The following is a 10,460-nucleotide window of genomic DNA, read 5'->3' as shown; positions in this document are numbered from 1 at the left end:
CGATTTCCAGTACCCAGACCCAAACTCACAAAAAACACGTGAGCTAGGGATGTCACCTCATCTTTTCAAACTGGAATTTTTCCCAAATCTATCTATGTGGGACATGGTGACGGAAGGGGAAGGGCTCAAAGTTTGACCCCGGATGTCTTGATTTATTTATTTCTTCCTTTCTTATTTCTTTTTTTCTTTTTGTTTTTTGAGACAGGGTTTCCCAGTGTAGCCTCAGTTGTCCTGGAACTCCATCTGTAGACCAGGCTGGCCACGAACTCACAGAGATCTGCCTGCCTCTGCCTCCTTAGTGCTGGGATCAAAGACGGGTGCCACCCCCACCCAGTGACCCAGGATTTCTTATGATAGTATACCAGGACTTCATCTGGTCGTATTCAAACTCTTTTCAGGGCTGGGATGTAGTTGAGTATTCAAATGTTGCTTAACTACAGGCCTGGAGTCAGATTTGACAGCCAGCACAACAATGGAGGAGTGTGTCCCGTTGGGTGACAACGCTAAGATTCCTTACGGGCCTCCTCTACCACCTACATAACCCTAATCAAATAGTCTTTCACATCACACATTCACCTCAGTTTGGTGGGTGCGCTGGATGGTTTTATGTCAATTTGACACAAGCTAAAGTCATCTGAGAGGAGGGAACCTCAATTAAGAAAATGCCAGCCAGGGGGTAGTGGCACACAGCTTTGATCCCAGCTCTCGGGAGGCAGAGGCAGGTGGATCCCTGTGAGTTCGAGGCCAGCCTGGTCTACAGAGTGAGTTCCAAGACAGCCTCCAAAACAATACAGAGACCCTGTCTCAGAAAAACTAATGAACAAACAAGTAGATAAGGAAGAGGCAGGTGAGCCGGGCGTTGGTGGCGCACGCCTTTAATCCCAGCACTCGGGAGGCAGAGGCAGGTGGATCTCTGTGAGTTCGAGGCCAGCCTGGTCTACAGAGCCAGTTCCAGGACAGCCTCCAAAGCCACAGAGAAACCCTGTCTCGAAAAACCAAAAAAAAAAAAAAAAAAAAAAGGAAGAGGCAGGTCAAGAGTCCTCAGTAACTAGGCTGTTCTCAACATTTATGAAGCATTTAGTGAATACTCGCTGTGTTATCATCAATCCCACTCCAGCTAGACCCAAGATATATTTGCTTTGGACACTTCAGTTCATTCTTCCCCACTAAGTGAAACAGCATCCTAAGCATCCGGAATACAAGCAGCACACAAAACTGCCGTGTTGCTTACTGACTCTATTAAGGGCTCCCATGAATAAATTCATCGCTGCCATGAATAAGTTAATTGAAAGAAGGAAGGCTTTTGTGAAAGCTGTCTGTCTTTCCTGCAGCATCCCATTATCTTTCTTCATTCTTGCCCCCTGACTTTTGTGGCTTAGTGTGTGTGTGTGTGTGTGTGTGTGTGTGTGTGTACATGCATGCTCAAGTTCACATGTATGTGTCACATGTATGTGGGGGGAAGTTAGTTCCCTCTGTCCACCAGTGGATCCTGAGGACCAGACTCGGGCTGTCAGGTTTGGTTGCAGGTGCTTTTATTATTATTATTATTATTATTATTATTATTATATTTTTAGAGACAGTTTCTCTGTGTAACAGCCCTGGCTGTCCTGGAATTCACTCTGTAGACTAGGCTGGCCTCAGACTCACAGAGATCCACCTGCCTCTGTTTCCTAAGTGCTGGGATTAAAAGGCCACCACCCTGATTCTTTTTTTTTTTTTTTTTTTTTGGTTTTTCGAGACAGGGTTTCTCTGTAGCTTTGGAGGCTGTCCTGGAACTCACTTTGTAGACCAGGCTGGCCTCGAACTCACAGAGATCCGCCTGCCTCTGCCTCCCGAGTGCTGGGATTAAAGGCGTGCGCCACCAACGCCCGGCCACCCTGATTCTTAATAATTTTTAAATTACATTAATTTTATCTATCTATCTATATGTGAGCCCCTGTTTTTGTTTTTGAGACCTCAAACTTACATCAACCCTGCTGTCTCAGTTCTTGGCTAGAAGCAGTGTCTGAATGGGGCACTTCAGGTTCTTGATGTCTCACTCAAACAATTGAAAAGGAGGTGTACGCAGATTGGAATATATCATCTGGAGTGCAGTCCAGGTGGACACATCTACAAAACAACTCCTGAACCTAGGTCTCCGGGAACATTTCAGGAGAAGGGGTGGTAAGATTGTAAGAGCCAGAGGATCAGAGTTTGCTGTGAAACTCTGTCTTCTAGGAATGTCAGAGGCCACTCTCATAAAGTTTCACCAAGATGAATGCCCAAACACGAGCTGAACCAGGACAGCAACAACAGACAGAACTGGATGGGGGAAAGACAGCAGTCTCAACCCACACTAAGAACTACAGGCTCCTAGGAATACCGAGAGTAGAAAAAATAGTCTTAGAGAGAAGAGAACAGCAATTGGTTACCTAATACCAATACGGTCAGTGATGGAAACATACGTGCAAATAACATGCAGACTGAATGGGTTATATTTAGAAACATGAATATACATATATGTAGGTAGCAGCCAACCGTTAATGAAAAGAGAGGTCATGGATCTGAAAGAGAGCAAGGAGTAATATGTGGAAGGTTCTGGAGGGAGGAAAGGGAAGGGGGGATAATGTAATTATATCAGTTTCAAAAATAAAAAATAATAATCATAACAGAGAGGAAGCTTTACTCAAAGGTGAGGTGACATCTCAGACTGGAAATGCTACCAGAGACAGCTTCCTTGGGTGAAAGTGGTCAAAGGTTCCAGGTTATTGCCTGAGTCTTCCTTTATGGGGTATAAAGGGAAGAGGAGCTCGATGGTGAGGATGTAACTGAGGTGGTTTTCTGTCTTAGCTGACAATTTACACTAGCTTTACTCGCTTGCACACGCCCCTTCCTGTGGTATCTGAGTTGAATCACATGCACACACCCAATTATTTGCAGGCACACGATGGTAAATCATCTTTCTCCTAAAGTTCAATCAGAGGGATGCCCAGATAGGCTCTACATATATGTGAATAGAAACTGAATCTCTAGGGGCTGGAGAGATGGCTCAGTGGTTAAGATCACTGGCTGCTCCTCTAGAGAACCTGGGTTCAATTCCAGGAACCTACATGGCAGCTCATAACTGCCTGTAACTCCAGTTCCGGGAGACTTCATACCTTCATACAGACATATACCCAAGCAAAACACCAATACACATAAAATAAGAGTAAATAAGTCATTAAAATGTATTTAAAAAAAGAAACTGAATTTCTAGCACTTTCCCCTTTCTCCTGCATACCATTTTTCTGTATAGGATAGCTTCCATTAAGGTACAAATGTATTGCTGTATCCTCTCTCTCTCTGGTCTTTTTCTCTTTCTTTCTTTCTTTTTTTTTTTTTTTGGGTTTTTCGAGACAGGGTTTCTCTGTATTGTTTTGGAGGCTGTCCTGGAACTCACTCGGTAGACCAGGCTGGCCTCGAACTCACAGAGATCCGCCTGCCTCTGCCTCCCGAGTGCTGGGATTAAAGGCCTGCGCCACCAACGCCCGGCTGATGGTGAACACCTTTAATCCCAAGCACTCTGGAGGTAGAAACAGGGGAATCTTTGAGTTCCAGAACAGTCAGAGCTACCCTGTCTTGAAAAACAGACTAAAAAAACAAACAAAATTTGTGTGTGCGTGTGTGCAAGCACTCACACGCCACAGGGTACACGTGGAGGTCAACTCCAGGAGCTGGTTCTTAACTTCCATCATGTGGGTCTCAGGGACTAAACTCAGGTCTTCCGGTTGATGGTGAACCTCTTTACCAGTGAGCCATCTCCTGGCCTTATCCCGTCATTTTTGTTTGTTTGCTTTGTTTTTGTTTTTCAAGACAGGGTTTCTCTATGTGGCCCTGGCTGTCCTAGAATTCACTTGGTAGACCAGGCTGATCTGGAACTCACAGAGATCCACCTGCCTCTGCCTCCTGAGTTATGGGATTAAAAGCGTGCACCATTGTCTGGCCCATAATTTTTTTCTTAACCTTAATTTTGTCACATGCTAAAGTCCCAATTGGTGGGGTTTTTTGTTTGTTTACTTTTTGGATTTGGGGTTTGTTTTGTTGTTGTTTTGGGAGGGTCTTTTTGCCTGGTTGATGCTCTCTGTTGGACATGGCAGGAGTTTCCTGAAGGCCAGCTAAGTCAGGTTGCAGGACATTCATGAACAAGAGCTCTTGGAATCAGCTCTTTCAGTAAAGAAGGGAAGAAAACAGGATAGGATATTCTTCAGTCAGTTCTGAAAAGACCTTTAAAGTAAAGGCAGCAGGCCTTACAGAACTCTGTGAGGAGCCTGACATTCCTGGCTAGACCAGCCCTCGGCGTGATGTTATCGCTGTCATGAGGTTCTGGGAGAAGTCCCTCTGGTCAGTGGCGGTCTGGTTATTTTATAGTAGAGGACCTGGGAGCTCACAGAGCCTCAGGGCAAGGCTTCACAGGTATGCTGCTGTGTCTTCCAGGTGAATGTGAACTGTTGCCTCTCTGCAGAAAAGGGGAGAACATGCTTCGCATCAGCTTTCTGTGTTATTTGGCTGAGCTAAGAATTAAATTGACATAAATCAGGGCTGGAGAGTCAAAGGTGGGTGCTCATGACTGTAAACAGGTTCTGGGACATCCTGGGCTAAGGGGTGAATTCCACGCTAGCCTAGACAAAAGAAAAGTAAGTAACAGAGAGCAGGAGCTAGTAAAACACAGCTGGCATTGCAAGTCCATGTTTGTGAACCCAGCACTTAAAAGGCAGAAGCAGGCTGGTCTTTATAGTGAGTCCCAGGCTGGCCATGGCTACACAGTAAGACAGTTTGTTAGGAGGAGGGGGAAGAGGAAGAAACTGATGAAATACAAAATAACTGTATAATACTGAAGACGGACAAAGCTGTTTGTTCTGATATCAAAGATTTTAAAGAACCATGGCTCGTAATCCTAGTTATTTGAGAGGCTGAGGCAGGAGGATCACAAGTTCAAGGCTCACTCAGTCAATTTAATTAGAATCGATCAAGAGAAAGAACGGATACAACTCAATAACAGAACTGTTGCTTAGCATGTGTGAGAGCCTAAAATCAATCTCCAGTATCACCAAGGAAGTCATATATGAGCCTTTAATCCCAGAGGCAGAGGCAGGCAGATCTCTGAGTTCAAAGACAGCCAAAGACAGAGTGAGTTCTAGGACAGAGCTATACAGAGAAACCCTGTCTCAAAAAAAGAAAGAAAGGAAGAAGGAAGGAAAGAAAGGAAGGAAGAAAGAAAAAAAAGAAGAAAGAAGTAGTCACATTTGTCACATTAAAAAAAGAAGACAAAGAAGTCATCACATAGTTGGGCGTTGGTGGCACACGCATTTAATCCCAGACTGGGGAGACAGAGGCAGGTGGATCTCTGTAAGTTTGAGGCCAGCCTGGTCTATAGAGAAAGTTCCAGGACAGTCTCCAAAACAATACAGAGAAACCCTGTCTGGAAAAAAAAAAAAGTCATCACATATGCACATGTGTATGGGGGTGCAGGATTCACTTTATTGCCCAGATTACTTTGGAATTCATGACCTCTACAGAGTACCAGATTACAGATGTGTGATACCGCCACACCTGATAAGAGCAGGCCTTTATGCTCCAATTCGATGGATGATGCTGCCAAGCTGAAAACCTGAGCTCTACCCCCTGGACCTACATCCGGAAAGAGAGAACTGACTCCTCCAAGTTGTTCTCAGACCTCCACACAGCCATGCGCCACCATGCCAGGCAAACAAACTCTTTTTTAAATTGAAATATAAAGTATTAATATTTGATAACATTTTGTGGAGGAAGAGTACTTATAATACAAACTCAGGGCCGGTGAGATGGCTCCACAGGTAAAGGCACTTTTCTACAGAAGCCTGATGCCCTGAGTTCAAGTCCCCAAAGCTACTACACAAGGACAAAACTATGCTCCCACACACCTGATACACTGTAGAAAACTACTCCCACTCACCTGATACACTGTAGAAAACTACTCCCACACACCTGATACACTGTAGAAAACTACTCCCACACACCTGATACAATGTAGCACATGCGCACTTGTACTCCCACACATACTCCATGCTTTGAGCTTCAATTTTTCTTTCTTTCTTTCACAGGGTTTCTCTGTGCTTGGAGGCTGTGCTGGAACTAGCTCTTGCAGGCAAGGCTGTTCTCGAACTCTGTGAGTTCCGCTTGCCTCTGCCTCCCCAGTGCTGGGATTAAAGACATGCGCTACCACTGCCTGGCCTGAGCTTTGGTTTTTGAACTCCTGGTCTTGCTGGCTCCAACACGAGTGCTAGGATTATGAATATGTGTCTCCATGCCTGGTTTTATCCCGTGCCAGGATCTAGCAGGGCTGCGTCACCACCCTCTGTCTCTACTTTTTGTCACACATAGTCACTTTAGGAAATCTTAAAGCCTGGGTATTGCAAAGCAAAGAATGAACTTTGTGTGTGACACAGGTGTATTTTACAAGAAACGAACATGTAGAACTGTGGATCTAAGCTCTTCTTCTATATATGAAGAATGAACATGGAGAACTGTGGCTAGAATCTAAGCTCCTCTTCTATATATGAAGACAAAAACTCCTGCCCTAGCAGGGTGGTGGCAGCGCATGCCTGTAAACCCAGCACTCTTGGGAGGCAAAGGCAGGCAGATCTCTGTGAGTTCAAGATGAGCCTGGTCTACAGAGCGAGTTCCAGGCCAGCCAAGGCTACACAGAGAAACCCTGCCTGGAAAAAAGAAGAAAAGAAAAGAAAAAGGAAACATCACAAAAACTCCCGTCCTTACCCTTGTTTTTCTCCTTATTACCCTAGAAACTAAGTCCAGGCCTGTGTGTAGCTCCGGGAGGTAGACCAGCAAAGATATTTTTTCTTTTTCTGTTGCACCCTTCCCCCATGGGGGTCTGTTGACTGCTTGTTACTAGGAGCTTTTAGCAAAACATTTCTCATCCCCTCCTCCCAGTAAGGCCTGCGTGCAAGTTCCTTTGCGGGAGGGCCCTGGGAACATAGGCTTCTGACCTTGGTGTTTTTCTACCACACCTGCCTTTGGTATATAAGGCTCCACTCATGTAATAATAAATGCCATTCTCCTTGTAAGAATGAGCCGCTGTCTTTGTCTTATTTTCATCCTTAGCCCTTAGCCTCAGATAGTTGTGAAGTATGGTAGCACTGTAGCTGCGAACACACTGGCAGCTTGCTACATTTTTTTCTTTTTTTTAATATTATTTATTTATTATGTACACAGCGTTCTGCCTGCGTGTATGCCTGCAGGCCAGCAGAGATCACCAGATCTCATTACAGACGGTTGTGAGCCACCATGCCGTTGCTGAGAATTGAACTCAGGACCTCTGGAAGAGCTGCCAGTGCTCTTAACCTCTGAACCATGTATCTAGCCGCCTCCCAAGATCTTTTCTTTTTTTTTTTTTTTTTTTTTTTTTTGGTTTTTCGAGACAGGGTTTCTCTGTGGCTTTGGAGGCTGTCCTGGAACTTGCTCTTGTAGACCAGGCTGGCCTCGAACTCACAGAGATCCACCTGCCTCTGCCTCCCAAGTGCTGGGATTAAAGGCGTGCACCACCAACGCCCGGCTCCAAGATCTTTTCTTAAGTGACAGTCTTTCCCACACTGTGACAAAATACCAAAGAACACAAATTGAGTGAGAAGGTTTCCTAGTTCACAGTTGCAGAGGTTTGGTTCATGGTCACTTGATTTTCTTGTTCCTGTGCCCGTGAATCTCGAGGCAAAGCATGGAAAACCATGGTGGAGTAAAGTATCACTTCATGATAGACAGAGGCCACACCCAGCAAGAGAAGATGGAGGCAGGGCCTGCCGTTCCGGGCACTCTCCCTAAAAGATCGACATTGTTGGATAGGGTCCACGTTCCACTTCCTCTCATGTCAATTTGAAACTATCAGTCGATTAATCTCTTGATGAAGCCAGAGCCCTTATGATCCAATCATGTTCTAAACCCCATCAGCAACCCAGCCCGTGACACTTGGGCCTTCAGGTGGCCTTTCAGATTCCAGCCATGGCATTCTTGGGTGGTTTGACTGAGAACAGCCCTCGATGGCTCATATATTTGAAAACTTGGTCTCCTGTGTGGGACAACGCTATGTACACTGTGAACATATGTTGCTCTCATTGGAGTCTCCTGGCAATACATAGATTAATAGAAATGGGTTAATAATTAAGACAGAGCTAGCTGAGCAGTGGTGGCACATGTCTTAAGGACTTTGTAGATACACACACACACACACACACACACACACACACACACAGGACTGCAGGCACACACCTCACAGTTCTGAGTATTTTCAGTCCAGGGTTGGCTGAATTGGCAGATACAAAACCCATGGGTGCCGGGCGGTGGTGGCGCACGCCTTTAATCCCAGCACTTGGGAGGCAGAGGCAGGTGGATCTCTGCGAGTTCGAGGCCAGCCTGGTCTATAAGAGCTAGTTCTATAATCCCAGCACTCGGGAGGCAGAGGTAGGCAGATCTCTGTGAGTTCGAGACCAGCCTGGACTACCAAGCGAGTTCCAGGACAGCCTCCAAAGCTACAGAGAAACCCTGTCTCGAAAAACCCAAAAAAAAAAAAAAAAAAAAAAAAAAAGAGCTAGTTCTAGGACAGGCTCCAAAACTACACAGAGAAACCCTGTCTGGAAAAACAAACAAACAAACAAAAATTAAGACAGAGTTTATCCAGGGACTGGAGAGGTGGCTCAGAGGTTAAGAGCACTGACTGCTCTTCCAGAGGTCCTGAGTTCAATTCCCAGCAACCACATGGTGGCTCACAACCACCTTGAATGAGATCTGGTACCCTCTGCTGGCATGCAGGCAGAAGACTACATACACAATAAATAAATAAAATATAAAAAAAAGAATAAATAAATTGCCGGGCGGTGGTGGCGCATGCCTTTAATCCCAGCACTCGGGAGGCTGAGGCAGGCAGATCTCTGTGAGTTCGAGGCCAAGCTGGACCGACAGCCTCCAAAACAATACAGAGAAACCCTGTCTCGTAAAACCACACACACACACACACACACACACACACACACACACACACACAAAAGAATAAATAAATCTTAAAAAAAAAAGACAGAGTTTATCCAATAAGAAGCCTGAGCCATTGGCCAAACATTTTATACCTAATATAAGTCTTTGTGTGTTTATTTGAGGCAAAGTGGCTGTGGAACCAGGTGGGTTTATAAAAACTTCCACCTACAGGTCTTAAGCCAAAATTCAGCCCATGATTATTTATTTATTTTGGAGACAGGGTGTCCCTCGGTAGCCAAGGCTGGCCTTGACTCTCAGTGATCCTCCTACCTCAGCTTCCTCAGTGCTGGGGTCACAGGTATGAGTCACCGTGCACGGCTTCCCTGTCCCCTTTCTGTGCAACGACTCTTTAGATTCTTGAAGGTGTCTTTTGTTTCTCATTGTTTTTCTCGCCTCCAGCTCAATGTTTGTAGGTCTTCTCATTTTTCTTCAAGCGGCTTGGTTGACAATCCCTGCTGTTACCCAGGCCTCTTTCTGCCGTCCCTGGTCCAGTGTGTCAATGTGTGCAGCCTAGGGTGAATCAGAGATTGCAGGTGGGCTATCATTTAGCTCATCCTAAACACTATATTAATGGAGCCAAAGAGAAAATGACCCAGCAATTAAAGCCCTGAGTATATAAACAAGAAAAATAAATCCTCATTAAACACTTGTACATGTATTTTTTGTTGTTGTTGTTGTTTTGTTTTTGGTGGTTCTGAAGATTGAATTTGGGCTTTGTATATGCTAGGTAAGCACTATACCATCAAGCTACAACTTCAGCATGAATTATTCATAATAATAACTCTGAAATGGAAACAACCCAAACGCCCATTAATGAAGAATGAATTTATAAAGTGTAATGTATTGTCCAACTATAAAATGAATGAAGGGGCTAGTGAGATGTCTCGTCTGGTAAGAGTGCTCACTACTCAAGACTTGTGTTTGATTCCCAGAACCTAAGGGGCCATGGTGAGAAGAAGAACCAATTATTGTAAGTTGTGCTTTGGAGGGGCTGTAGTGGCGCATGCCTTTAATCGCAGCACTTGGGAGGCAGAGGCAGGTGGATCTGTGAGTTCAAGGCCAGCCTGGTCTACAGAGTGAGTTCCAGGCTAGCCAGGAACACAGCCAGTTACACAAAGAAACCCCGTCTTGAAAAACTATAAAAAAAAAAGTTGTTCTTGGATCTGCACGCGCGTACACACACACACACACACCACTCACACACAGAAAGAATAAAAGCTAACAGTTATGGAAAGGATCCAGTTTGAGTTGGCTGCAACCACTCTGTGGGGTCACAGCCCTGTTTACTCCTGAGAAAACCCACTGCTCCCCTCCCACTCTCCCAGCATGCTACAGATAAACAAAACCGTTAAAGCAATTTGCAGCAGGAATGTACCTGCCTTTCTTTTCAGAGGCAGCCATGGCTGGCCCAGCACTCCTGGGCTCTA

This window comes from Mesocricetus auratus, unplaced genomic scaffold (genome assembly GCF_017639785.1).
Source record: "Mesocricetus auratus isolate SY011 unplaced genomic scaffold, BCM_Maur_2.0 Super-Scaffold_100011, whole genome shotgun sequence".
Lineage (NCBI taxonomy): Eukaryota > Metazoa > Chordata > Mammalia > Rodentia > Cricetidae > Mesocricetus > Mesocricetus auratus.
Note: the sequence above shows the minus strand (reverse complement) of the source record.